Here is a 27,266-nt window from a genome sequence, read left to right on the forward strand (position 1 = left end):
GGGCACGCTGGTCTCTCTGCAATGAAAGGGGGCATGCTGGTCATTCTGCATTGAAAGGGGGCACGCTGGTCTCTCTGCAATGAAAGGGGGCACGCTGGTCATTCTGCATTGAAAGGTGGCACGCTGGTCATTCTGCATTGAACGGGGGCTCGTTGGTCTCTCTGCATTGAAAGGGGGCACGCTGGTCATTCTCCATTGAAAGGGGGCATGCTGGTCTTGCTGCATTGAAAGGGGGCACGCTGATCATTCTGCATTGAAAGGGGGCACGCTGATCACTCTGCATTGAAAGGGGGCACGCTGGTCACTCTGCATTGAAAGGGGGCACGCTGGTCACTCTGCATTGAAAGGGGGCACGCTGGTCACTCTGCATTGAAAGGGGGCACGCTGGTCACTCTGCATTGAAAGGGGGCACGCTGGTCTCTCTTCATTGAAAGGGGGCACGCTGGTCATTCTGCATTGAAAGGGGGCACGCTGGTCTCTCTGCAATGAAAGGGGGCACGATGATCTCTCTGCATTGAAAGGGGGCACGCTGGTCATTCTGCATTGAAAGGGGGCACGCTGATCTCTCTGCATTGAAAGGGGGCACGCTGGTCACTCTGCATTGAAAGGGGGCACGCTGGTCATTCTGCATTGAAAGGGGGCACGCTGGTCTCTCTTCATTGAAAGGGGGCACGCTGGTCATTCTGCATTGAAAGGGGGCACGCTGGTCTCTCTGCAATGAAAGGGGGCACGCTGATCTCTCTGCATTGAAAGGGGGCATGCTGGTCATTCTGCATTGAAAGGGGGCACACTGGTCATTCTGCATTGAAAGGGGGCACGCTGGTCACTCTGCATTGAAAGGGGGCACGCTGGTCTCTCTGCAATGAAAGGGGGCACGCTGGTCATTCTGCATTGAACGGGGGCTCGCTGGTCTCTCTGCATGGAAAGGGGGCACGCTGGTCATTCTGCTTTGAAAGGGGCACGCTGGTCATTCTGCATTGAAAGGGGCACGCTGGTCATTCTGCATTGAACGGGGGCTCGCTGGTCTCTCTGCATTGAAAGGGGGCACGCTGGTCATTCTGCATTGAAAGGGGGCACGCTGGTCTCTCTGCAATGAAAGGGGGCACGCTGGTCATTCTGCATTGAAAGGGGGCACGCTGGTCTCTCTGCAATGAAAGGGGGCACGCTGGTCATTCTGCATTGAAAGGTGGCACGCTGGTCATTCTGCATTGAACGGGGGCTCGTTGGTCTCTCTGCATTGAAAGGGGGCACGCTGGTCATTCTCCATTGAAAGGGGGCATGCTGGTCTTGCTGCATTGAAAGGGGGCACGCTGATCATTCTGCATTGAAAGGGGGCACGCTGGTCACTCTGCATTGAAAGGGGGCACGCTGGTCACTCTGCATTGAAAGGGGGCACGCTGGTCACTCTGCATTGAAAGGGGGCACGCTGGTCACTCTGCATTGAAAGGGGGCACGCTGGTCACTCTGCATTGAAAGGGGGCACGCTGGTCACTCTGCATTGAAAGGGGGCACGCTGGTCACTCTGCATTGAATGGGGGCACGCTGGTCTCTCAGCATTGAATGGGGGCACGCTGGTCTCTGCATTGAAAGGGGGCACGCTGGTCTCTCTGCATTGAAAGGGGGCACTCTGGTCATTCTGCATTAAAAGGGGGCACGCTGGTCATTCTGCATTAAAAGGGGGCACGGCACGCTGGTCTCTTTGCGTTGAAAGAGGGTACGTTGGTCATTCTGCATTGAAAGGGGGCACGGCACGCTGGTCACTCTGCATTGAAAGGGGGCACGCTGGTCATTCTGCATTGAAAGGGGGCACGCTGGTCATTCTGCATTAAAAGGGGGCACGGCACGCTGGTCTCTCTGCGTTGAAAGAGGGTACGTTGGTCATTCTGCATTGAAAGGGGGCACGGCACGCTGGTCACTCTGCATTGAAAGGGGCACGCTGGTCATTCAAACTTGTATTTAGATGCATTTTACTTTAATTACATCAGTATTTTCATAACAAACAGTACATGTGCTTAGGGGGTAAGGGTTTCTTTAACTAATCTAGTGGAAGAGACTCAAATGCTAAAATCCCGTGGGTTAGGGGGCGCAAATTACTTGCCTTGCCCCGGGTGCTGACAACCCACGCTACGCCACTGCTTGCAGCGGTCGGCAAGCGGTTAACACTGCCTAAGTGATTCTTTTTTTTATATGTGAGTGCAATTTTAAAGAATAATCAAATGGAGTTTTAATTTTAAAGGGCAAATAAACTTCTATCTTTAAGTTTTACCTAAAGGTAACGCACATGAAACAAACAAAGATAAAATTCCCAGTTCAATTTGCCAACCAGTCTGCTTACCAACCAAATTGGCCTGTCTAACAGTTTGCGTCAATACAGGGGTTTAGTTAGCACACATTTGCAAACGCATGTGAAAGCTGCAGGGCCACGTCAAGGCTCCCTGTTACCTGCAGTCCTAACTCTAATGAATTTTAAAGAGTCTCCACAGTGGGAGCACATGCAAGCTAATGGATAGATAGGGGGCAGGTGAGCCTGGAGGTGGCCCATCCCTCCTGTAAGGTAATTGGGGGCATAATGGAAGCCCAGCTGATAGTATTACAGCAAAGGCACCCAGTATGTCCACTCACCAGTACACATATACAACAAAGAAAATGGCCTCTGCCCCCACCTATAACTGGCCTTCATAGCAAAGAACACATGGAAGGGCAACGCACATGAAACAAACAAAGATAAAATTCCCAGTTCAATTTGCCAACCAGTCTGCTTACCAACCAAATTGGCCTGTCTAACAGTTTGCGTCAATACAGGGGTTTAGTTAGCACACATTTGCAAACGCATGTGAAAGCTGCAGGGCCACGTCAAGGCTCCCTGTTACCTGCAGTCCTAACTCTAATGAATTTTAAAGAGTCTCCACAGTGGGAGCACATGCAAGCTAATGGATAGATAGGGGGCAGGTGAGCCTGGAGGTGGCCCATCCCTCCTGTAAGGTAATTGGGGGCATAATGGAAGCCCAGCTGATAGTATTACAGCAAAGGCACCCAGTATGTCCACTCACCAGTACACATATACAACAAAGAAAATGGCCTCTGCCCCCACCTATAACTGGCCTTCATAGCAAAGAACACATGGAAGGGCAACGCACATGAAACAAACAAAGATAAAATTCCCAGTTCAATTTGCCAACCAGTCTGCTTACCAACCAAATTGGCCTGTCTAACAGTTTGCGTCAATACAGGGGTTTAGTTAGCACACATTTGCAAACGCATATGAAAGCTGCAGGGCCACGTCAAGGCTCCCTGTTACCTGCAGTCCTAACTCTAATGAATTTTAAAGAGTCTCCACAGTGGGAGCACATGCAAGCTAATGGATAGATAGGGGGCAGGTGAGCCTGGAGGTGGCCCATCCCTCCTGTAAGGTAATTGGGGGCATAATGGAAGCCCAGCTGATAGTATTACAGCAAAGGCACCCAGTATGTCCACTCACCAGTACACATATACAACAAAGAAAATGGCCTCTGCCCCCACCTATAACTGGCCTTCATAGCAAAGAACACATGGAAGGGCAACGCACATGAAACAAACAAAGATAAAATTCCCAGTTCAATTTGCCAACCAGTCTGCTTACCAACCAAATTGGCCTGTCTAACAGTTTGCGTCAATACAGGGGTTTAGTTAGCACACATTTGCAAACGCATGTGAAAGCTGCAGGGCCACGTCAAGGCTCCCTGTTACCTGCAGTCCTAACTCTAATGAATTTTAAAGAGTCTCCACAGTGGGAGCACATGCAAGCTAATGGATAGATAGGGGGCAGGTGAGCCTGGAGGTGGCCCATCCCTCCTATAAGGTAATTGGGGGCATAATGGAAGCCCAGTTGATAGTATTACAGCAAAGGCACCCAGTATGTCCACTCACCAGTACACATATACAACAAAGAAAATGGCCTCTGCCCCCACCTATAACTGGCCTTCATAGCAAAGAACACATGGAAGGGCAACGCACATGAAACAAACAAAGATAAAATTCCCAGTTCAATTTGCCAACCAGTCTGCTTACCAACCAAATTGGCCTGTCCAACAGTTTGCGTCAATACAGGGGTTTAGTTAGCACACATTTGCAAACGCATGTGAAAGCTGCAGGGCCACGTCAAGGCTCCCTGTTACCTGCAGTCCTAACTCTAATGAATTTTAAAGAGTCTCCACAGTGGGAGCACATGCAAGCTAATGGATAGATAGGGGGCAGGTGAGCCTGGAGGTGGCCCATCCCTCCTGTAAGGTAATTGGGGGCATAATGGAAGCCCAGCAGCTTTCACATGCGTTTGCAAATGTGTGCTAACTAAACCCCTGTATTGACGCAAACTGTTAGACAGGCCAATTTGGTTGGTAAGCAGACTGGTTGGCAAATTGAACTGGGAATTTTATCTTTGTTTGTTTCATGTGCGTTGCCCTTCCATGTGTTCTTTGCTATGAAGGCCAGTTATAGGTGGGGGCAGAGGCCATTTTCTTTGTTGTATATGTGTACTGGTGAGTGGACATACTGGATGCCTTTGCTGTAATACTATCAGCTGGGCTTCCATTATGCCCCCAATTACCTTACAGGAGGGATGGGCCACCTCCAGGCTCACCTGCCCCCTGTCTATCCATTAGCTTGCATGTGCTCCCACTGTGGAGACTCTTTAAAATTCATTAGAGTTAGGACTGCAGGTAACAGGGAGCCTTGACGTGGCCCTGCAGCTTTCACATGCGTTTGCAAATGTGTGCTAACTAAACCCCTGTATTGACGCAAACTGTTAGACAGGCCAATTTGGTTGGTAAGCAGACTGGTTGGCAAATTGAACTGGGAATTTTATCTTTGTTTGTTTCATGTGCGTTGCCCTTCCATGTGTTCTTTGCTATGAAGGCCAGTTATAGGTGGGGGCAGAGGCCATTTTCTTTGTTGTTTACCTAAAGGTAAGCCTATAATAAGGCTTACCTATAGGTAGTGTAAATATCTCCTAAACATGCACCATTTAGGAGACATTTACTGTACATGCAGCCAGGGAAATCACTGGTGCATGTGCGCTGAAGGAATGGCCGTCTGTGCGGTTTCTTCAGAGCCCTGTGCCGTGACCGGTGGCTCCCGCTCGCATGTGCGGGAGTGACGTCATCGCGGCTCCAGCCAGTCACAGAGCCGGAGTCCGTGAACCCCAAAGGAAGAGCGGGTGAAGATGGACGCCGTCTCAAGTGATGACATCGCATCGTTTGAATGCTTCATTATGAGGTAAGTTTCACATAATGTGCAGCTGTTTACAACAGCTTTAGACGGGTATATTACTGGCGGTTCTTTACCTTCATTCAAGCACCATTTGCAGTTATTGAGATTGTGGTCGTTCTCCTATAGGGGCCTGCACATGTGTTGATCTGGGTCCAGGAGCTTACATATATGGGGAGATTACATTTATCTTATGATAGAGAATTAAGCGCATGAGAACTAAATGTTATCAAGAGTCAACCATAGAGGTGAGCGTGCCATTTACACAGAGGTGGAGCTCTGACAAATTTTGAGAGTGGAGTGTGGTACAAAACTGGTATTGGCCAGGGGGCCATCAAATATGGAAGAGCACACCGACTATTGGATTGTATGAACTGATACACATATTGATTCACTGAGGTATGGTAGTGAATGCACAGGAACAACAACAGTATTTAAAATTACTACTCATGCCAGAGTAGACGCTGTATAGATTTATATACAGTATCTCACAAAAGTGAGTACACCCCTCACATTTTTGTAAATATGTTATTATTATATCTTTTCATGTGACAACACTGAAAAAATTACACTTTGCTACAATGTAAAGTAGTGAAAGTACAGCTTATATACCAGTGTAAATTTGCTGTCCCCTCAAAATAACTCAACACACAGCCATTAATGTCTAAGCTGCTGGCAACAAAAGTGAGTACACCCCTAAGTTAAAATGTCCAAGGTGCCAATATTTTGTGTGGCCACCATTATTTTTCAGCACTGCCTTAACCCTCTTGGGCATGAAATTCACAAGAGCTTCACAGGTTGCCACTGGAGTCCTCTTCCCTTCCTCCATGAGCTGGTGGATGTTAGAGAACTTACGCTCCTCCACGTTCCGTTTGAGGATGCTCCACAGATGCTCAATAGGGTTTAGGTCTGGAGACATGCCTGGCCAGTCCATCTCCTTTACCGTCAGCTTCTTTACCAAGGCAGTGGTTGTCTTGGAGGTGTGTTTGGAGTCGTTATAATGTTGAAATAATGCCCTGCGGCCCTGTCTCCGAAGGGAGGGGATCATGCTCTGCTTCATTATGTCACAGTACATGTTGGCATTCATGGTTCCCTCAATGAACTGTAGCTCCGCAGTGCCGTCAGCCTTCATCCAGCCCCAGACAATGACGCTTCCACCACCATGTTTGACTGCAGGCAAGACACACTTGTCTTTGTACTCCTCACCTGGTTGCCGTCACACACTCTTGACACCATCTGAACCAAATAAGTTTATCTTGGTCTCATCATACCACAGGACATGGTTCCAGAATTCCATGTCCTTAGTCTTATTGTCTTCAGCAAACTTTTAGAAGAGGCTTCCTTCTGGGATGACAGCCATACTGACCAATTTTATGCAGGGTGCGGTGTATGGTCTGAGCACTGACAGGCTGACCCCCACCCCTTTAACCTCTGCAGCAATGCTGGCAGCACTCATAGGTCTATTTCCCAAAGACAACCTCTGGATATGACTCTGAACACATGCCCTAAACTTTTTTGGTCGACCATGACGAGGTCTGTTCTGAGTGGAACCTGTCCTGTTAAACCGCTGTATGGTCTTGGCCACCTTGCTGCAGCTTAGTTTCAGGGTCCTGGCAATCTTAGAGCCTAGGCCATCTTTATGTATCGCAAAAATTCTGTTTTACAGATCCTCAGAGAGTTCTTTGCCATGAGTTGCCATGTTGAACTTCCAGTGACCAGTATGAGAGAGTGAGAGAGATAACACCAAATTTAACACACCTGCTCCCCATTCACACTTGGGACCTTGTAACACTAACGAGTCACATGACACCAGGGAGGGAAAATGGCTTCTTGGGCCGAATTTGGAAATTTTCACTTAGGGGTGTACTCACTTTTGCTGCTAGCGTTTTAGACATTAATGGCTGTGTGTTGAGTTATTTTGAGGGGACAGCAAATTTACACTGTTATACAGGCTGTACACTCACTACTTTACATTGTAGCAAAGTGTAATTTCTTCAGTGTTGTCACATGAAAAGATATACTGAAATATTTACAAAAATGTGAGGGGTGCACTCACTTTTGTGAGATACTGTATCTATGCATAAATTATGAGATCATTTACAGCCCTGGGATTGTGGATTCATTCACCTAAAATGTATAGAGTTGTGTGTGGCCATGTCTAATGATAACTTTAACAAAAAATCTGGTACCTACATCCCGATCAGAAATACATAGAAAAATTGGTGTGTGGTCCGTGATCTGCCCCACTCCCTGCAGTCCCAAGAGGGGATGTCGAGTAAGGTAGGCAGCTACAGGGACCACTGGGGGACTACTGGGACTTTTTTTTCTAGACCCTGTCACATCTAAAAGGATGTCCCACTGAGTGATTTTCCTCACCACCTACCCCCCCCCCCCCCCAACATGGATCCTCGGCCCTGTCACATCTAAAGGAGTTCCAGGGATGTGTCGCTCCTAGACTGTCATAACTAAAGGAGTCCTGGGGGTGTGCTCCTCCTAGGCTCTGTCACATCTAAAGGAGCCCCGGAGATGCGTCCCTAAAAATTGCACAAGCGACAACTCAATGACTCCCACATCGCATGCGGGATCTCTGGCTGCAGCGCCATACAACGGGAGGAAAAGAAGCGGCTGTTTCAAAAGGCATCAGGGACAAATCCGGGAAGTCTGAACCGGTATGGAGGAAGTAAGTAGCCCCAGTAATCACAGAAGTGAGATATCAATTCTTCTATTGAACACTTTCCTCTGGTTGGCCATTACCAAATAATCCTTCACTGCTATTCTCCACATATACTTTATTGTATTTATTCTTGGGGCAATCTATGGCAGCCTGTGTGCCATCTAGTGGCCAAATAGAGGTGGTGAAAAAGTTTACAGCCAATGTACTATTGTTGCACCCTAATAGTAGAAATTAGTGCTTAGTCTATTAGCCACTTAAAGCGGAGTTCCAGTCTTTTTTGTGTTTATAAAAGTCAGCAGCTACAAGAAGTGTATCTCACCTGTCCCAGGATCCAGCCATGTGGTCACCCAAACCACCGCTTGTTTCCCTCTCCCCATCCCAGCGCTGGCATTGCATATGTGGACACCCGGCTGAGACAGCTTGGAAGTTGGTACCTGTCAAAACTAGGTACCCGCTCCCCCCAAAAAAAAGTTACATGCCAAATGTGGCATAGGAGGTGGAGAGGCATGCTTAGAGCGGAACTTCCTCTTTTGGGTGGAGCTCTGCTTTAAAGACCAGGCCTTTTTCTGACATTTGTTGTTTAGAAGTAAAAATCATTTTTTTGTGCTAGAAAATAGAATATAAAATATGTTTTTGCTAAAAAAAAAACAGACCCTAGAGAATAAAATGGTGCTCATTGCAATTTTTTATGTCGGACTGTATTTGTCACACCGTTTTTCAAACGCAATTTAAAAAAAAAATAAAAAAATAGTTCCACCCAAATTTTTGTTTTTTAGATAAGAATACCCCTAGAACAGTCAGGGCTAGTGCATTTGATAGCCTCTGATCTGTCCCCTGTTTAGCTTACCTGCTAAATTAAATACTTACCTTGTAAATTTCTTGTCCAGCACTGCCATCTGCGGTGTGGGCAGCTGAAGCCGCAGTGTCCCTCTTCCTGGATGTCGGAGTCCCAGAATGCCAAGCCTCGTCACTTCCGGGGCAAGCGCATCATCCCACGGCTGGTTCTGCGCATACCCAGAAGCTGTTCTCATTCATTCAGCAGGGAATGACGCGCCTGGACCGGAAGTGACGAGGGACACAGGTGCAGGCGCATTGACACCTGGGATTGATGACACTTATCTCCCAGGAGTCAATGCAAAGAAGGAAGTGACGTCGGCGGCCCTAGAAGGAGGAAGTGGCAGGAAGGTAAGTTAATTTTCATTAGAAATAAAAGGTAAGTGAAACAAAAAAAAAAAATTATTATCCAATTCTTTTTCAGGATGTTTTAATGTAACTGATGCTGTAAATTTAAAAATGAGGGTGGAACTCCGCTTTAATTAGTTAAAGACAAATACTACAATTACCCCAATTTTTTGTATATATTGGGAAAGATGAAGTTACCATGAGTAAATTGATACCCAACATGTCATGCTTTAAAATTGCGCACGCTCGTGGAATGGCGCCAAACTACATAGGTGACTCTTTAAAAATATTTTTACAGGTTACCTGTTTAAAGTTACAGAGGAGGTCTTGCCCTAGAATTCTCACTCTCGCTTTAACGATCGCAGCGATACCTCACATGAAATACTCAGAGCAGCCCGCCTGGCACCAACAACCATGCCACATTCAAAGTCATTTAAATGCCCTTTATTCCCCATTCTGATGCTTGGTTTAAATTTCAGCAAGTTGTCTTCACCACGTCTAGATGTCTAAATGCATTAAGTTGCTGCAATGTGTTTGGCTGATTAGCAATTATTGTTACCAAGCAATTGAACAGGTGCACCTAATAAAGTGGCCGGTGAGTGTATATCTAACCTTCTAGGAATGTTGGTGTATATAACACGCGCTGGGCCCCAGTATATGAAGGATCAAATGGCGTATGTTCTATTCCCCGTTTTAAGATATATAATCAGAATTCATCCCCAAAGCATTACATGCTGTCAATGAAGAAACCAGGTGATCCTTCCAAAGATCCATTCACTTTCACATGACAGCCTCCCTCAACATTACAGCCATTACAGTGCCCCTTCACAGTGCAGTCCCCTTTACATCACAGTGCCCCTTTACATTAATGTAACTGGGACTACTCTGTAAAGGGGGCACTGTAATGTAAAGTGGGGGCTGTGATGTAAAGGGGGCACTGTAATGTAAAGTGGGGCTGTGATGTAAAGGGGGCACTATAATGTAAAGGGGGGCTGTGATGTAAAGGGAACTGCACTGTAAAGGGGACACTGTAATGATTATAGTCTATCGCAGTCACTACTCCTGTTGTGCAGCCCGGTCATCAAGAGGCTGTGAACCATCACAGGTCCATGGCCCGGGGTTGGGGCCCCTGCACTATAGGATCAAGACAGAACCGCAGTGCCATTTACAGAGAACTTCTAGAACGGGGGCTTCAACCATGTATCATGTTCTATACACACATGAGCATAGCCAGTCCCGCCTCAGGCATATGAACTAGAAATCCCATCAAAGGGAATAGTGGTATCCTCAAAGTCTGTGCGTACTTCAAACCAGGGGAGCCCAGGAATGGCGGCAGGAGGGAAAGAGATGTTCAGGTGGCTGTAGAGTCACTCAGATCATTTTTACATCATAGAGCATTGGCGGCACCATAAAATTATACCAGGATCATGGCTGCAGCCCGAGGACATGCAGGTATATCCTAGGGTCTGGAAATGGTTAAAGCCCCCTAAAGTCTAATCTGAATGGACACACAGAGCAGCGGCTCGGGTGTCCCCATAGCAAGCTGCTTACTGTGGGGGCACTCGGCAGGAGGGAGGGAGAGGCCAGGGGAGCCTAAGAGGGACCCAAGAAAAAGGAGGATCTGGGCTGCTCTGTGCAAAACCAACTACACAGAGCAGGTAAGTATAACATGTTATTGGTATTTTTAAATGAAAAAACTGAGTCTTTAGTATCACTTTAAATAGTTTTATTTTGGTAATAAGACAAATAAATCCACTGACAAGAGTTATAAAGCTATAGATTTTTATTATTTCCTGAAATGAAAAAACCAACAAGATCCTATAATAAAAATCACAAAGCAGTGTTATTTCCGCACATTTTTCTGTTTCCGCACTTAAGAAAGTTGCATATCCTCATTCTTCCAGCAGTGGCAGTGAGCAGTCCTTCCATTATACAGAAGGGGTGTCACATGAGCACCGTCCGGTGCTGAAATACTAAAGAAGGGCTTATTCACATCATGTCCATTGAGCTGCATTTTGCTGCCACACCTCCACACATGTATAGTATGAGCAGAGCCGGTACAGGGGGGGGGGGGTTGAAGGGACAGGGTGCCCTGAGCGGTAACATCAGCGGGGACTCCGATGCACAGGGCAGGCGACTCCAATTGCCGCCTGACACCCGCGATCGCTCCCCACTGAGAGAGAACAACGGTCAGCTATTGTAAACACAGCTGACCGTTCTTCTCCCTGGAATGATCACAGAGCGCCTCTGATCCTTCTATATAGGATCACAGGTCTCTGTGATAATTTCACGCCCCCATACAGTTAGAAACACACCCCTTGATCACCCACAGTGTTAACCCCTTCCCTGCCAGTGTCATTAGTACAGTGACAGTGCATATTTATAGCACTGATTACTGTAGTAATGTCACTGGTCCCCCCAAAAGTGTCAAAAATGTCAGTCAGGTGTCCAATCTGTCCGCTGCAATGTCGCAGTCCCGCAAAAAATGACAGATCGCCGCCATTACTAGTGAAAAAAAAAAAAAGAAAAAAACAATAAAAATTACATAAATCTTTCCCATAGTTAGTAGACGCGATAACTTTTGCGCAAACCAACCAAAAATATGTAGCAGAAAACAAATTAGCCTAAGATGTTAAAAAATTTAGATTTTTAAATGTTTTCTATTGAATTTGTATTGTTTTAAGTATTTTCTTGTTTTGAAACGACATTGACTCTTATATTACACCCGGGACGGGGATGGGATTGGGGATGGGGGGGCGCAGTTTGCCATCTTCGCCCTGGGCACCAAATGACCTTGTCCCAGCCATGAGTATGAGTAGGACCCATAGGAAACAATTGTTTTCTATGTGCCCTGTTCACACCATGCATGTGTGTTGTTGCTTACTTTATGTGAAATCCCCGGTGTTCCTGCCAGTCCCTCTGTTTTCCTATTATAAACTGTCCACACCAAGCAGAAAAGCACAGCGTGGTTAGTTCCCTAGCTGTGCTGAGAACTCAGTGTACTGTTGTCCTGACACGCCCCCATCTGCATAGCCATTCACTTGGAAGCCCAGTGTGCTGCTGCTTCTCCTCCCCCAGCTCATATGAAGCTGAGAACAGAGAGAATGTGATCACTTATAAAAAAGGGGAAAAGGTATTTATAATGTTTTTATATCTACACAAAAATGTTTTGCCTTTCTTTTTTATTTTCAACTGAATGGGTTGTCTTACTAGGTGATCGTTTACAATCACTTTAACTCAAAAAAAGTCCCTTCTGTTGGTCTCAGCCTCCTATTCTCCAAATTCCTTTTGTTTTCCCTGTGATGTCACTTCCTGTTAGATGGTGGCTACGTTCATTCTCCATGGTCCTCACAGTAAGTAAGAGCATTGCCTGTGCAATGATAATCAAAATGCAGTGTACAACACCACCGGTGCAAAATGATGAAGTGATACAATAGATAAAAAATTATCCACAAAAAGAATCCACAAACAAACCCAAATACTGTATAAAACACCAACTGTGCACTGTGATGAAGTGATGCAATAAATATAAATAGTCCACAAATTAAATTAATTAAAAAATAAAACAAGTGAGTCCACATAAGGTGATGATATTCCTAATCTGGAAATGCAGTGGTAAAGAAAGGGCTCTTTGTAGTGCAGTGTCCTCAAAGTGTGCAGTGAAATGGCTCCTTACCAGAATTAACCAGTAAATCGCATAAAGATGGATCCAATTACCACGACCCAAGCTATGGTGTAACCACGGCCCACACTAGGACACCTCGTGCAGATGGATAAAATGGTCTCTTACCAGATGGAAAGGAAAAGTCAGCCAATTAAAACTCTATCCAGAGTATGGATGGCCACAGACCAGCAGGGATGGATTATAAGGCTGAAAGACTGTTTCCCCCGTGCACGGTATCCCGGAGTTCTATCACCATGTAGGGCTGTAAACCTTCCTCCATGCAAGGCAAAGACTCATACAAAAAAGGAGGAAGACCAATCGTGTATTATGTACATATAGTAGAACACTTACATAAGCCCAATGATCAATTTCTTCCGATAATGGTATTCGTGGCCGCCTGCAGTGCGGACCGCAAAGATGTGACATTGGGGCCTCTCCTAGCCGACGTGTTTCCCCTTGAGAAAATCTTAATTCGTTTTTTTTTTTTTTTTTTTGTACAAAAAGTTGTCACTAAATGATATATTGCTCACATGCCATTAGTATATGTGAAATGACACCCCAAAATACATTTTGCTGCTTCTCCTTAGTATGGGGGTACCCCATGTGTGAGACTTTTTGGCAGTCTAGCCGCGTAAAGGACCCCGAAAACCAATCACCGCCTTCAGACTTTCCAAGGGCGTAAATTGTTGATTCCACAAACTGTGATTCTATCACAGTTTTGGAGGCCATGAAATGCCAAGACAGCACAAACCCTCCCCCCCCCCCGCAAATTACGCCTTTTCGGAAAGTACACACCCCAAGCTATTTGCTGAGAGACATGTTGAGTGTTTTGCAGATATCGCTTTTTGTCACAAAATTTTGAGAATTGAAAAAAGAGAAAAAAAAATGCATTTTCTTTTTCTTCATTTTCCAAAATAAATGAGAGCTGCAAAATACTCCCCATGCATCTTAGCAAATACCTCAGGGTGTCTACTTTTCGAAAATGGGTCATTTGGGGGGGGGGGGGGTTTGTGCTATCTTGGAATTTCATGGCCTCTAAAACTGTGATCGGTAGTGAGGAGTGAAATCAACAATTTGTGGTCTTAGAAAGCCTGAACGTGGTGATTGGTTTTCGGGGTTCTGTACGTGGCTAGACTGCCAAAAAGTCTCACACATGTGGTATCTCTGTACTCGGAAGAAGCAGTAGAATGCATTTTGGTATTTCATTTCAAATATATTCATGGCATGTGTGAGCAATATATCATTTCATGGCAACTTTGTGTAAAAAAAAAATAAAAAAAATAATAATAATTTCCCCGAAACTTGTGGCAAAATATAAAATATTCCATGGACTCACCATGCCTCTCAGAAAATAGGTTGGAATGTTTACTTTGCATAATGGGGTCATTGGGGGGGGGGGGGGGGTTGTGCTATCTTGAAATTTCAGAGCCCCTGAAACTGTGATAGGTAGTGAGGAAGTAAAATAAGCAATTTACGCCATTAGAAAACCTGAAGGTGGTGATTGGTTTTTGGGGTTCCATACACAGCTAGGCTCCCAAAAAGTCTCACACTTGTGGTATTCCTGTACTCAGTAGAAGAAGCAGAATGTATTTTGGGGTGTCATTTCACATATATTGTCATTTTACCGAAACTTACCGGGCAAAATATAAAATACTCCATGGACTCAACATGCTTCTCAGGAAATACCTTTGGGTGTCTACTTTCCAAAAAGGGGTCATTTGGGGGATGTTTGAACTGTCCTGGCATTTTATGCTCAACCTTAGCCACACATCACCCACTCTTCTAACCACTTGAAGACCAATCCTTTTCTATGACTTTTTGTTTACATAAAAAATATTTTTTTTAGGGCTGCAACTAGCGACTATTTTCATAATCGATTAGTTGGCCGATTATTGTTTCAATTAATCGTATAAAATCATAAAAAAAAACTCAATATGCCATTTTTTCCCCCCGGCAACACCAATGATGGTGCACTATTCCTCCCGGCAACACCAATGATGGGGCACTGTTCCCCCCGACAACACCAATGAAGGGGCACTATTTTTCCCATTGATACCAATGACGGGGCACCATTCCTCCCGGTGACACCAATGACAGGGCACCATTCCTCCCGGGAACACCAATGACGGGGCACCATTCCTCCCGGGAACACCAATGACGGGGCACCATTCCTCCCGGGAACACCAATGATGGGGCACCATTCCTCCCGGGAACACCAATGACGGGGGGCACCGTTCCTCCGGAGAACACCAATGAGGGCACTATTTTTCACTTCTGTTATTCCAAATGCTGACATTTCTTTTTTTTTTTGCTGACTCTTGCAAACACATTTTAGCTATCAACCTGTACAGCCACCCTAATCCCCATATCCATAGGCTTTGGAATGATCCTTGAGCAAGTTTGGGAATAAAACCATTAAAAAGTAACCATTGCAGGGCACATAATGCTCACAGTACATTGATACCTTAGGCCCCTTTAACACTTGCAGCTCCGTCAGCGGACTCCCTTTTTCTCAGTGGGGGATCGATCCCCCGCTGAGCAGATGGATGGCAGCTCTGTCTCCGAGACGGAGCTATCAGGTTTCCGCTGTTCTCTATGGGGGAATCGGCTGAGAACGGACCGCCTGTCCATTCTCACCCGATCCCATCCGATCTGCCAGACAGATGGGAAATAGGGTTTCCATCCGTCCGGATTTGATGGAGAGGATCGGATCGGATGTCAGTGGACATGTCTCCGCTGACATCCGATGCCCAATAGAGATGCATGGGGGCATCCGTTCAGATCCACCTGAAAAACTGACAGGCGGATCTGAACGGTCTGCAAGTGTGAAAGGGGCCTTAACTGCTTTTTTTTTTTTTTAAATTATGCTGCTATATACTGTATAATATAACAATAAATCCTAATGGCAGCTTACAAAAAGTGCCTTTCACTAACCACAAACCAAAATTAAACAAAGAATCAATGCAGAGCCAAAAGCCTAATAAATATGTGCTTATCCGGATAAAATAGTTAATATTCCTTATAAGGTGCAATATTATAGTAGAAAAATAAGTGAATGAAAACGTCAGCCAGAGATATGCAAAGGATGTGAAAAATTATAATAGTGCAATTTCACTAATAAAATGAGGCTTCACTCCATAATAGGGAGCATAGAAAGACCCACTATATGTGCTAGAAGGACATTTTTAGTCACTTATAATAATTTTTCTATTATAATATTCCTTATAAGGTGCAATATTATAATATAAAAGAAGTGAATAAAAATGTCCTTATAATTTATTACTTTGAACCCCCAAACATTATATATTTTTTTCATAGCAGAGACCCTACAGAACCAAATGGTGGATGTTGCGATTTTTTTTGTCACACTGTATTTGCGCACAGATTTTCCAAACGCAATTTTTGCAAAAAAAAAAAAAAAAACTTTTTTTTTTAATTTAATGCACAAATACACAATATATTTCCTAATTGTTTGGTAAAATGTAAAAGATGATCTTACGCCAAGTACATAGATACCAAACATGACATGCTTTAAAATTACGCACGCCCGTGCAGCGGCAACAAACTACGTACATTTTTAAAAGCCTTTGTACGTCTAAAGTGGTAACCTTTAAGACTTTTAGAGGAGGTCTACTGCAAGAATTACTGCCCTTGACCTGGCGTTCGCGGCGATACCTCACATGCTGCAATTGCTGTTTACATATGACACTACACCGACGCTTACGTGCGCCTTTTCGCGCAAGCACGGGGGGAACAAGGATGCTTGAATTTTTTTTTTATTATTTACTTTGCTTTTTTATGTAATTTTGACACCTTCCCTTTCATTTTTTTTTTTTTTTTCAATTTTATTATTATCACAGTGAATTTAAATATCACCTATGACAGCAATCTGTAGTAACAGGTACTTTGAAATCTAAGAAGGTAGCCCTTGGATGTTGGGCGGCTAACATTCTTAGTTGGCTCTTTAGATTGTCTGTATTGACGCCTTCAATAAATTGTTCTTTCAGGGTATTGTCCTAATTCTCTGCCTCTGCACTCTCGGGTTACCCGGTGGAACAGGAGAGCCCGAGAAAAACCGCAAAAGGCGGTAGAAGGGGGGGGGGGGTGTCCTCTCCTACTGCTTGTATCCGCTAGGATTGCTTTTACATGTAAGCCGACCGCTGGCTGTAAAAAACGATACCAAGATGATGCCTAAATCTGCAGGCATCATCCTGGTATAACCACTCAAAGTCCAGTGACGTACCAGTACATTGCTGGTCCTTGTTCGGCATATATTGTAGATATATATTGTAATTCGGCATATATTGTAAAAAAACAATACCAAGATGATGCCTAAATCTGCAGGCATCACCCTGGTATAACCACTCAAAGTCCAGTGACGTACCAGTACATTGCTGGTCCTTGTTCGGCATATATTGTAGATATATATTGTATTCGGCATATATTGTAAAATATATATATATTTTTTTTCATGCAGCCTGTGGGCTGAACGAAAAAAGAGAACCTAACAGATTCCTCCATCCACATCGATCGATGTGGATGAAGAAATCTCCGCCAGAAAATAAGTGGTATACCCATCATTAGACCGCCCAACATCCACCCACTTCTAATGATGGGCATACATGATGAAAGCCATGTATTGCCTATTTTTTTGTGAAATCACCTCCTACAGCGCTGCCATAGTAGATTTCTATATATGCTGAGCGCACACGCTGTTGCTGTCAGAATATATAAATCAGTGTGGCAGCTGATGGGCGTACCTGCAAGGCAAACAATAATTAACAATAAAACAGTAAAAATAAAACATTACATTATAATAGCATGGAATATTGGTATCTGAAAAGTAACAAATGGTTAACAATGAAAAACCAGTAACAATAAAGTACAGTACAAGTAGAAGAGTAGAAGTAGAAGAGCAGAGTAAGAACAGAAAATTAACTCAATAAAACCACAACTATTTTTGTCTTTTTTATTTTATTTTTTGTCATTTTTTTTGTAACTTTTTTTTTTTTTTTTACACTTTTTTTTCTGTAACTTTAAAACTTTCCAGGTTAGGAGGGTCTCTCAAAATGCGATCGCCATTGAACATCTTTCGAGACCCTGTGTAAGTGTGCCCTAGACGGTACCATGCTGTACCCTATGCTAACACTCCACTAATATGTGGTAGCGATGGAAACATTCCCCCGATGCAGAGACCAGGTTGGCCAGGACAGGAGGGACAATAAATTTACAGGTACGTAGTGTGGCTAACAGGTAAAAAAGAACCTGTTTGTCGAGGACTGTTTGAATCGCTACGAAAAAATTAAACTGCTAGTGCTAGCAGAGATCAGGCCTGACTCTGCTAACGCTGCGGTTTTGTGTTTCGGAAGTGACAGTAATCTATTGATTACTGCACTTGCTTGGGTGGGGTGGGCTGGGCGGAGGGGCTAAACACAGATGCTGGCAGGTGTCGTGGCCGATCCTGCTAACGCTGCGTTTTGGGAACCCTAAACTATTGGGGACCCTAGTACAGTTCTGATCAGATCAAAGATATTGGGCCATTCAGACACTGTACTAGTAATGGAGGTGTGTGTATGTGTGTGTCACTGGCAATCAAAGGGTTAAATTATATTTCTAAATATGGGGCGGGGATCTGACGCTGTCCTAGATTGACGCTAACTAGCGTTAACGCTAACTAATGTCCCCTGTGACACTAATATAGTGATCGGAAAAAAGATCGGTACACTATGAAAGTGACACTGTGACAGGGTATGAAGAGGTTAACTGGGGCTGATCAGGGGGTTAAATCTTTATTGGGGGGGGATGGCGGGTACCCTAAACCTATTTGGGACAGAAACTAACGGTCGCTAAACCTAAATGAAGTCACAAGGCACACTATTACAGTAATCAGCAAAAGTATATAGTGTGCACTATGACAGGGCGTGGAAGAGTTAACTGGGGGTGATAAGGGGGTTAAATGTGCCTAACTGAGGTGGTGTATGTGTAGTGATTGGTATACTCACGGTTAGATGCTCTCTCCTCTCAAGCTGGAACCGAAAAGATCTCCAAGAGGGGAGAGAGCAGCATTTCCTGTGCCTGTGTTTACAAAACACAGGCACAGGATGGTCTGTCATTGGTCAGAACCGATTGCTAGGACCAGGCCAAAAAACATTGACTTGATGACTGATCGGTTCTGTACCGAATCAGACCATCGCGGAAACGGAGGGTGCGCTCACGCGTGCCCCCAAGCCATGCTCGCGACCGTCGTAGCCCTACTGTCTGCCGCAGTATATCTGCGGCGGGCGGCCCGGAACCGGTTAAAATATATATATTTAACTCAGGTATGTGTTCTTTATTATTATTATTAAGGATTTCTATAGCGCCAGCAATTTACGCAGGACTTTACAATATTAGAGGGAGACAGTGTTCTTTACCTATTAAAATACTTTTTACTGATCTCCGACTCCTCCACATATCTATTTATTTTATCTTTTTTCTGATCTAACTTCCTGAAATGGGTTTTGGGTTTTGGGCTGCGAGCTGTGGGTTTGGGTAGTGGTCTGCGGGCTTTGGGCTGCAAGTTTTGGGCTGCAGGTTTTGGGCTGCAGGCTGTGGGTTTTGGGCTGCGAGCTGTGGGTTTGGGCTGTAGTCTGCAGGTTTTTGGGCTGCGGGCTGTGGGCTCCAAAAAAGTGATTTTCACAGATCTCAGACTCCTCCAAATCTCCATATTTTTTTTGTTTTTCCGACTTCCTGCTGTGGGGGTAGGACTGTAGGGTATGGGCGGTGGGCTGTGGACTGTAGGCTATGGGCAGTGGGCCATGGACTGCAGGCTATGGGCAGTGGACTGTAGGTTATGGGCGGTGGGCCGTGGACTGTAGGCGGTGGGCAGTGGACTGTAGGCTATTGGCGGTGGGCAGTGGACTGTAGGCTATGGGCGGTGGGCAGTGGACTGTAGGCTATGGGCGGTAGGCAGTGGACTCTAGGCTGTGGGCGGTGGGCAGTGGACTGTAGGCTATGGGCGGTGGGCAGTGGACTGTAGGCTATGGGCTTTGCAGTGTACATGGAGCAGTGAACATAACTGTAACTAACGTGCACTGCTCGTTCCAAAGAAAAAGTGAAGGGGAAAAGGAGAGGTGTGGGATCTCATGGAGGATGTTACAGAACAAGGAAGCAGAAAAACAAGTAAGAAATTAGTTATTGAAAAATAGGTAACAGGGTCATTACCTACTGGATGTGTATGGATTTTTTTTTAAAAAAAAAAGAAGGATATTGTTTAGTGTTAAAAAAGTCGGCATCCTCCTCCCCTTATTGTCGGCCAATCATGCTCCTTTTTTTCAACATAAGGATGTTGAAGTGACACTTAAATCTAGTTTAAAAAATATACTGTGGGTTTTGGGCTGCAGGCTGTGGAGTGTGGCTTTTGGGCTGTGGCTTTTGGGCTGTGGCTTTTGGGCTGCGGGTTCCAAAAAAACAATTTTTACTGATCTCAGACTCCTCCAAATCTCCATATGTTTTTTGTGATCTGACTTCCTGTTGAGGGGGTGGACTGTAGGCTATCGGCGGTGGGCCTTGGACTGCAGGCTATGGGTTTTGGGCTGTGGACTGTAGGCTGTCAACGGTGGGCCGTGGACTGCAGGCTATGGGTTGTGGGCTGTGGACTGTAGGCGGTGGACTGTAGGCTATGGGCTTTGCAGTGTATATGGAGCAGTGCACATAACTGCAACTAACGTGTACCAACGTGATTTATTGAAAAACAGATAACAGGGTCATTACCTCGTGGATGTGTTTTTGGTTTTTTACAAAAAAAAAAAAAAAAAGGATATTGTTTAGTGTAAAAAAAAAAAAATCCAGCCTCCTCCTCCCCTATAGCTGGCCAATTCCGCTCCTTTTTTTGTAAGATGTTGAAGTGACACTTAAATCTAGTTTAAAAAATATATATCTAATTCAGGTATGTGTAGGGTATGGGCGGTGGGCTGTGGACTGTAGGCTATGGGCAGTGGGCCATGGACTGCAGGCTATGGGCAGTGTACTGTAGGCTATGGGCGGTGGGCCGTGGACTGTAGGCTATGGGCGGTGGGCAGTGGACTGTAAGCTATGGGCAGTGGGCCATGGACTGCAGGCTATGGGCAGTGTACTGTAGGCTATGGGCGGTGGGCCGTGGACTGTAGGCTATGGGCGGTGGGCAGTGGACTGTAGGCTATGGGCGGTGGGCAGTGGACTGTAGGCTATGGGCGGTGGGAAGTGGACTGTAGGCTATGGGCGGTGGGCCGTGGACTGTAGGCTATGGGCGGTGGGCCGTGGACTGTAGGCTATGGGCGGTGGGCAGTGGACTGTAAGCTATGGGCGGTGGGCAGTGGACTGTAAGCTATGGGCGGTGGGCAGTGGACTGTAAGCTATGGGCGGTGGGCAGTGGACTGTAGGCTATGGGCGGTGGGCAGTGGACTGTAGGCTATGGGCGGTGGGCAGTGGACTGTAGGCTATGGGCTTTGCAGTGTACATGGAGCAGTGAACATAACTGTAACTAACGTGCACTGCTTGTTCCAAAGAAGACGTGGAGGGGAAAAGGAGAGGTGTGGGATCTCATGGAGGATGTTACAGAACAAGGAAGCAGAAAAACAAGTAAGAAATGAGTTATTAAAAAATAGGTAACAGGGTCATTACCTACTGGATGTGTATGGATTTTTACAAAAAAAAAAAGGATATTGTTTAGTGTTAAAAAAGTCGGCATCCTCCTCCCCTTATTGTCGGCCAATCATGCTCCTTTTTTTCAACATAAGATGTTGAAGTGGCACTTAAATCTAGTTTAAAAAATAATACTGTGGGTTTTGGACTGCAGGCTGTGGAGTGTGGCTTTTGGGCTGCGGGTTTTGGGCTGTGGTCTGCAGGCTGTGGGTTTTAGGCTGCGGGTTTTAGGCTGCAGGCTGTGGGTTTTGGGCTGCAGGCTCCAAAAAAACGATTTTTACTGATCTCAGACTCCTCCAAATCTCCATATGTTTCTTTGTGATCTGACTTCCTGTTGAGGGGGTGGACTGTAGGCTATCAGCGGTGGGCCGTGGACTGCAGGCTATTGGTTGTGGACTGTAGGCGGTGGACTGTAGGCTATGGGCTTTGCAGTGTATATGGAGCAGTGCACATAACTACTACAACTAACGTGTACCAACGTGATTTATTGAAAAACAGATAACAGGGTCATTACCTCGTGGATGTGTTTTGGTTGTTTACAAAAAAAAGGATATGGTTTAGTGTAAAAAAAAAAAAAAATCCAGCCTCCTCCTCCCCTATAGCTGACCAATTCCGCTTTCTTTTTTTGTAAGATGTTGAAGTGACACTTAAATCTAGTTTAAAAAATATATATCTAATTCAGGTATGTGTAGGGTATGGGCAGTGGACTGTAGGCTATGGGCAGTGGGCTGTGGACTGTGGGCAGTGGACTGTAGGCTATGGGCGGTGGGCAGTGGACTTTAGGCTATGGGTGGTGGGCAGTGGACTCTAGACTATTGTTTAGTGTAAAAAAAAAAAAAAAATCCAGCCTCCTCCTATAGCTGGCCAATTCCGCTCCTTTATTTGTAAGATGTGTAAGTGACACTTAAATCTAGTTTAAAAAATATATATCTAATTCAGGTATGTGTTCTTTACCCAAATAAGTATTTTTACTGATCTCAGACTCCTCCATATACCTATTCATTTTATTTATTTTCTGATCTAACTTCCTGAAATAGGTTTTCGGTTGAGGGCTAAAAAAGAGGTTTGGGAGGTAATGGAGGAGGATGACAGAAGGAGGCAGAAACATACAGAGACAATTTCATGAGAGTCGCTGGTGCCTCAAGGATAAAATGTTATATCCTACAAATCTTTCTGTGGCATAAGCCTGGAGTGTTCACCTGAGAGGCGGTGCCATCATCAGGATGAAAGGACTCCTTTCTGCGGTAAATGCCTGCAGTGTTCACCTGAGAGGCAATGCCATCATCAGTATGAAAGGACTCCTTTCTGTGGTAAATGTCTGGAGTGTTCATCTGAGAGGCGGTGCCATCATCAGGATCAAAGGACTCCTTTCTGCGGTAAAATGTCTGGAGTGTTCACCTGAGAGGCGGTGCCATCATCAGGATGAAAGGACTCCTTTCTGCGGTAAATGTCTGGAGTTTTCACCTGAGAGGCGGTGCCATCATCAGGATGAAAGGACTCCTTTCTGCGGTAAAATGTCTGGAGTGTTCATCTGAGAGGCGGTGCCATCATCAGGATGAAAGGACTCCTTTCTGCTGTAAATATATACACACATACATACATACACACACATATATATACATTTTTTTTTCCAAGCATTTTCTACTATAAGCAGAAAAAAGCTAAAATATACATATTGGTCTCCATTAGTCCATGTTGTTTTCCAGGCATCTGAGGAGAAAAGTGTTATTTTATACTTACATGAAAACCATTTGGCGGTCTCCATTTTCATCAAACGCCATGATGAAATTAAAGTTCACACGGTCTTCAGCAGGAAGAATTACCCGGCACAGTGGACAAGTAGGAGCTTGTAAAAGCCATCTGTAAATACAAGCAGAGTGGAATCTATGAGAACATTGAAGTGTTCTGGTGTCCTCTGTGACATACTCACTCAGGCAGATGGAACAGATAGGCTGCTCCACGGCCGGTGGTCTCTGTGGCGCTGGGTGGTTCTCACACTCCCTGCGGTCTCTGGGAGAACGGCTCCGGTTGTTGGCTGCGTTCTCCCGTCTCCTCCGAAGTTGGCCTCTCGTCCTGTGGGCGACTGGAGACTCTCCGCCCTCCTGACGTGATCGCCTTCCACGGGATCGGCGTCGTGAATGTCGTGGCATCCTGATGGTGACTTATGTTGGTTTACCTGAAAATAGCTAAAAGTTAGTATAAAAAGTAATATATACAAAAATAGTAAGATTATAGCAATATATTTGAATAAAAAAGGTAATAATCGCAGACAATTGCAGGAGACACAATCTGACAATGTGACTTGGTGCTGTGAAGAGAGTTGGGGGGATTTGTGCTGGGAGGGGATTGGGGAGAAGTTGTGCTGGCAGCGGATTGGGGGGGGTTTGCTGGGAGGGGATTGTAATATATAATGAAATGATAATATATGGCGCAGTAGGGAATTTTGAGGGGCCACAGCTTGAACCCCAAACATGTCCAGGGGCTCAAGCTGTGGGAGCCTGGACTCTTTCACCTGCGACCAAGCCATAGATTAACATAGCAAGCCACTCTACTATACATTTAGGGCCCTGTGGTACCCGATTCACAGGGGTTATGGGCACCAAACTTGGTACAGGGATACTAGCTGACCCCCAGGGGCCGCACACATTTTTTTGTTTCCCTAATTTTCACAAGGACTGGCATGGGGTCAAATTTGCACGAATACTGTGGAACATAGGTACCAGTGAGCCCTGCTCCGCAGGTAACATTGGATAGCTAAGAATATGGAGATTAACATGGTACCCAGCAGTCCCTGCTCCACGGTACTGCCCGTGCGGTACACAAACCATGGGGGTTGAGGGCACCATACTTGGCAAACTAATACTAGAGGACTTCTAGGAGCCACACAAATTTTTTTTGGCCAATGCTTCATTTTTACATGGGCTGCCATGGGGGTTGACTTTGGCCAAATACTGCAGAACATACAGTATGTCACAAAAGTGAGTACACCCCTCACATTTTTGTAAATATTTTATTATATCTTTTCATGTGACAACACTGAAGAAATGACACTTTGCTACAATGTAAAGTAGTGAGTGTACAGCTTGTATAACAGTGTAAATTTGCTGTCCCCTCAAAATAACTCAACACACAGCCATTAATGTCTAAACCGCTGGCAACAAAAGTGAGTACTCCCCTAAGCTAAAATGTCCAAATTGAGCCCAAAGTGTCAATGTTTTGTGTGGCCACCATTATTTTTCACCACTGCCTTAACCCTCTTGGGGATGGAGTTCACCAGAGCTTCACAGGTTGCCACTGGAGTCCTCTTCCACCCCTCCATGAAGACATCACAGAGCTGGTGGATGTTAGAAACCTTGTTCTCCTCCACCTTCTGTTTGAGGATGTCCCACAGATGCTCAATAGGGTTTAGGTCTAGAGATATGCTTAGTCAGTCCATCACCTTTTCTTATTTACCCTCAGCTTCTTTAGCAAGGCAGTGGTCGTCTTGGAGGTGTGTTTGGGGTTATGTTGGAATACTGCCCTGCAGCCCAGTCTCTGAAGGGAGGGGATCATGCTCTGCTTCAGTATGTCACAGTACATGTTGGCATGCATGGTTCCCTCCATGAACTGTAGCTCCCCAGTGCCGGCAGCCTTCATGCAGCCCCAGACCATGACACTCCCACCACCATGCTTGACTGTAGGCAACACACACTTGTCTTTGTACTCCTCACCTGGTTGCTGCCACACACGTTTGACACCGTCTGAACCAAATAAGTTTATCTTGGTCTGATCAGACCACAGGACGTGGTTCCAGTAATCCATGTCCTTAGTCTGCTTGTCTTCAGTAAACTGTTTTCGGGCTTTCTTGTGCATCATCTTTAGAAGAGGGTTCCTTCTGGGATGACAGCCATGCAGACCAAATTTGATGCAGTGTGCGGCGTATGGTCTAATCACTGACAGACTGAACCCCCACCCCTTTTACCCCTGCAGCAATGCTGGCAGCACTCATACATCTGTTTCCCTAAGACAACCTCTGGATATGACGCTGAGCACGTGTACTCAACTTCTTTGGTGAACCATGGCGAGGCCTGTTCTGAGTGGAACCTCTCCTGTTAAACCGATGTATGGTTTTGGCCACCGTGCTACAGCTCAGTTTCAGGGTCTTGGCAATCTTCCTATAGCCTAGGCCATCTTTATGTAGAGCAACAATTCTTTTTTCAGATCCTCAGAGAGTTCTTTGCCATGAGGTGCCGTGTTGAACTTCCAGTGACCAGTATGAGGGAATGAGAGTGATAACACCAAATTTACCACACCTGCCCCCCATTCACACCTGAGACCTTGTAACACTAATGAGTCACATGACACCGGGGGGGGGGGGGGTTGATGGCTAATTGGACCCAATTTGGACATTTTCCCCTCAGGGGTGTACTCACTTTTGTTGCCAGCGGTTTGGACAATAATGGCTGTGTGTTGAGTTATTCTGAGGGGACAGCAAATTTACACTGTTATACAATCTGTACACTCACTACTTTACATTGTAGCAAAGTGTAATTTCTTCAGTGTTGTCACATGAAAAGATATAATAAAATATTTACAAAAATGTGAGGAGTGTACTCACTTTTGTGACATACTGTAGGTAATGCAAAGCCCCACTTCATGGATAGCTAAGACTATAGGGATTAATATGGTTTCCAGCACTCCCCGTTTTGTGGTATTGACTGGCAACCATATGCTCCTAAGTGACCCCATAAAAATTTGACAAAGATATTTTTGGCAAATGACCCCAACATTTTTGGGATGGTAATGGTAAACCTCCTCTACCTCCCTACCACAAGTGGACTCTGCGGACATGTTCAGGGCCAGAGCTGTGGCCCTGCAACTGTGCCCTCTCCAAGCTTGCCATGCTGCTCCAAGGTGACCTAACCCCGGGGGCTAGGAGCACCAAATTTGGCACAGGGATACTAGAGGCCCCCAGAGGTAGACCTCCCCTATCTCTGTGCCAAATTCAGGACCCTGGCCCCTCAAAGTTCACCTACTGTGACTGCACCTAGAGTAACATGAGTGACCCCCCACTCCTCTAACCACTCATTCTGCCCCCACTGACAGATCCACCATCTTCATGTTACAGCCGCTGTGAAATCCCCAGGGATAAGCACTGACCATTTGGCATGCAAGGGGTGTGTCCCCCCGTCATTCAGCCTGTGTCCCCCGTCATTCAGCCTGTGGTCCCCGCCGTCATCCAGCCTGTGGTCCCCGCCGTCATCCAGCCTGTGGTCCCCGCCGTCATCCAGCCTGTGGTCATGTGCCCGCCAGAGTCCTCCTTCACGTCCTGTGTGTCCCCGTCAGAGTGCCCCTTTATGTGTCCTGATAAAAGTTTTCCTTTTTTATTGCGGTCAGAGTTCTTTATTATTGCGGTCAGAGTGCCCCTCTAATGTGCCCCGATAAGAGCTGTGTGTTCTGTAATCAGACAATATTCCTGTCAATTGCCAATAAGAATAATCCGCCCAATAAGAATAGATTTTCGTCGGGCGCATGCGCAGATAGTGCAGAGAGCGAGGCAGAATCGGACATCACATTCTATTTCCCCCCCCCCCCCATTGTCTCTCCTCGGATAATACATCCAACAAACTGCGCATGCCAGTGTCCTCACCGCCAGCTGATCTCCGCTGGAGTGACGTCATTTACTGAGCATGCGCAGTTCCTCGGATGCATTATTCCACAGGACACCGGCCTCACTGGTAAGGTGACATGACAAATAGGGCCGTCTTTAACGTAGGTCAAAAGGGGCATCTGCCACAGGCCCTGGTATTGTTGGGGGCCCCAAAGTAGCTGCTCCTGGAGCCCGTGCTGCCCTCAAATAGCTCT

The sequence above is a fragment of the Pelophylax lessonae genome, assembly GCF_965119305.1.
Source record: "Pelophylax lessonae genome assembly, chromosome: 10".
Taxonomy (NCBI): domain Eukaryota; kingdom Metazoa; phylum Chordata; class Amphibia; order Anura; family Ranidae; genus Pelophylax; species Pelophylax lessonae.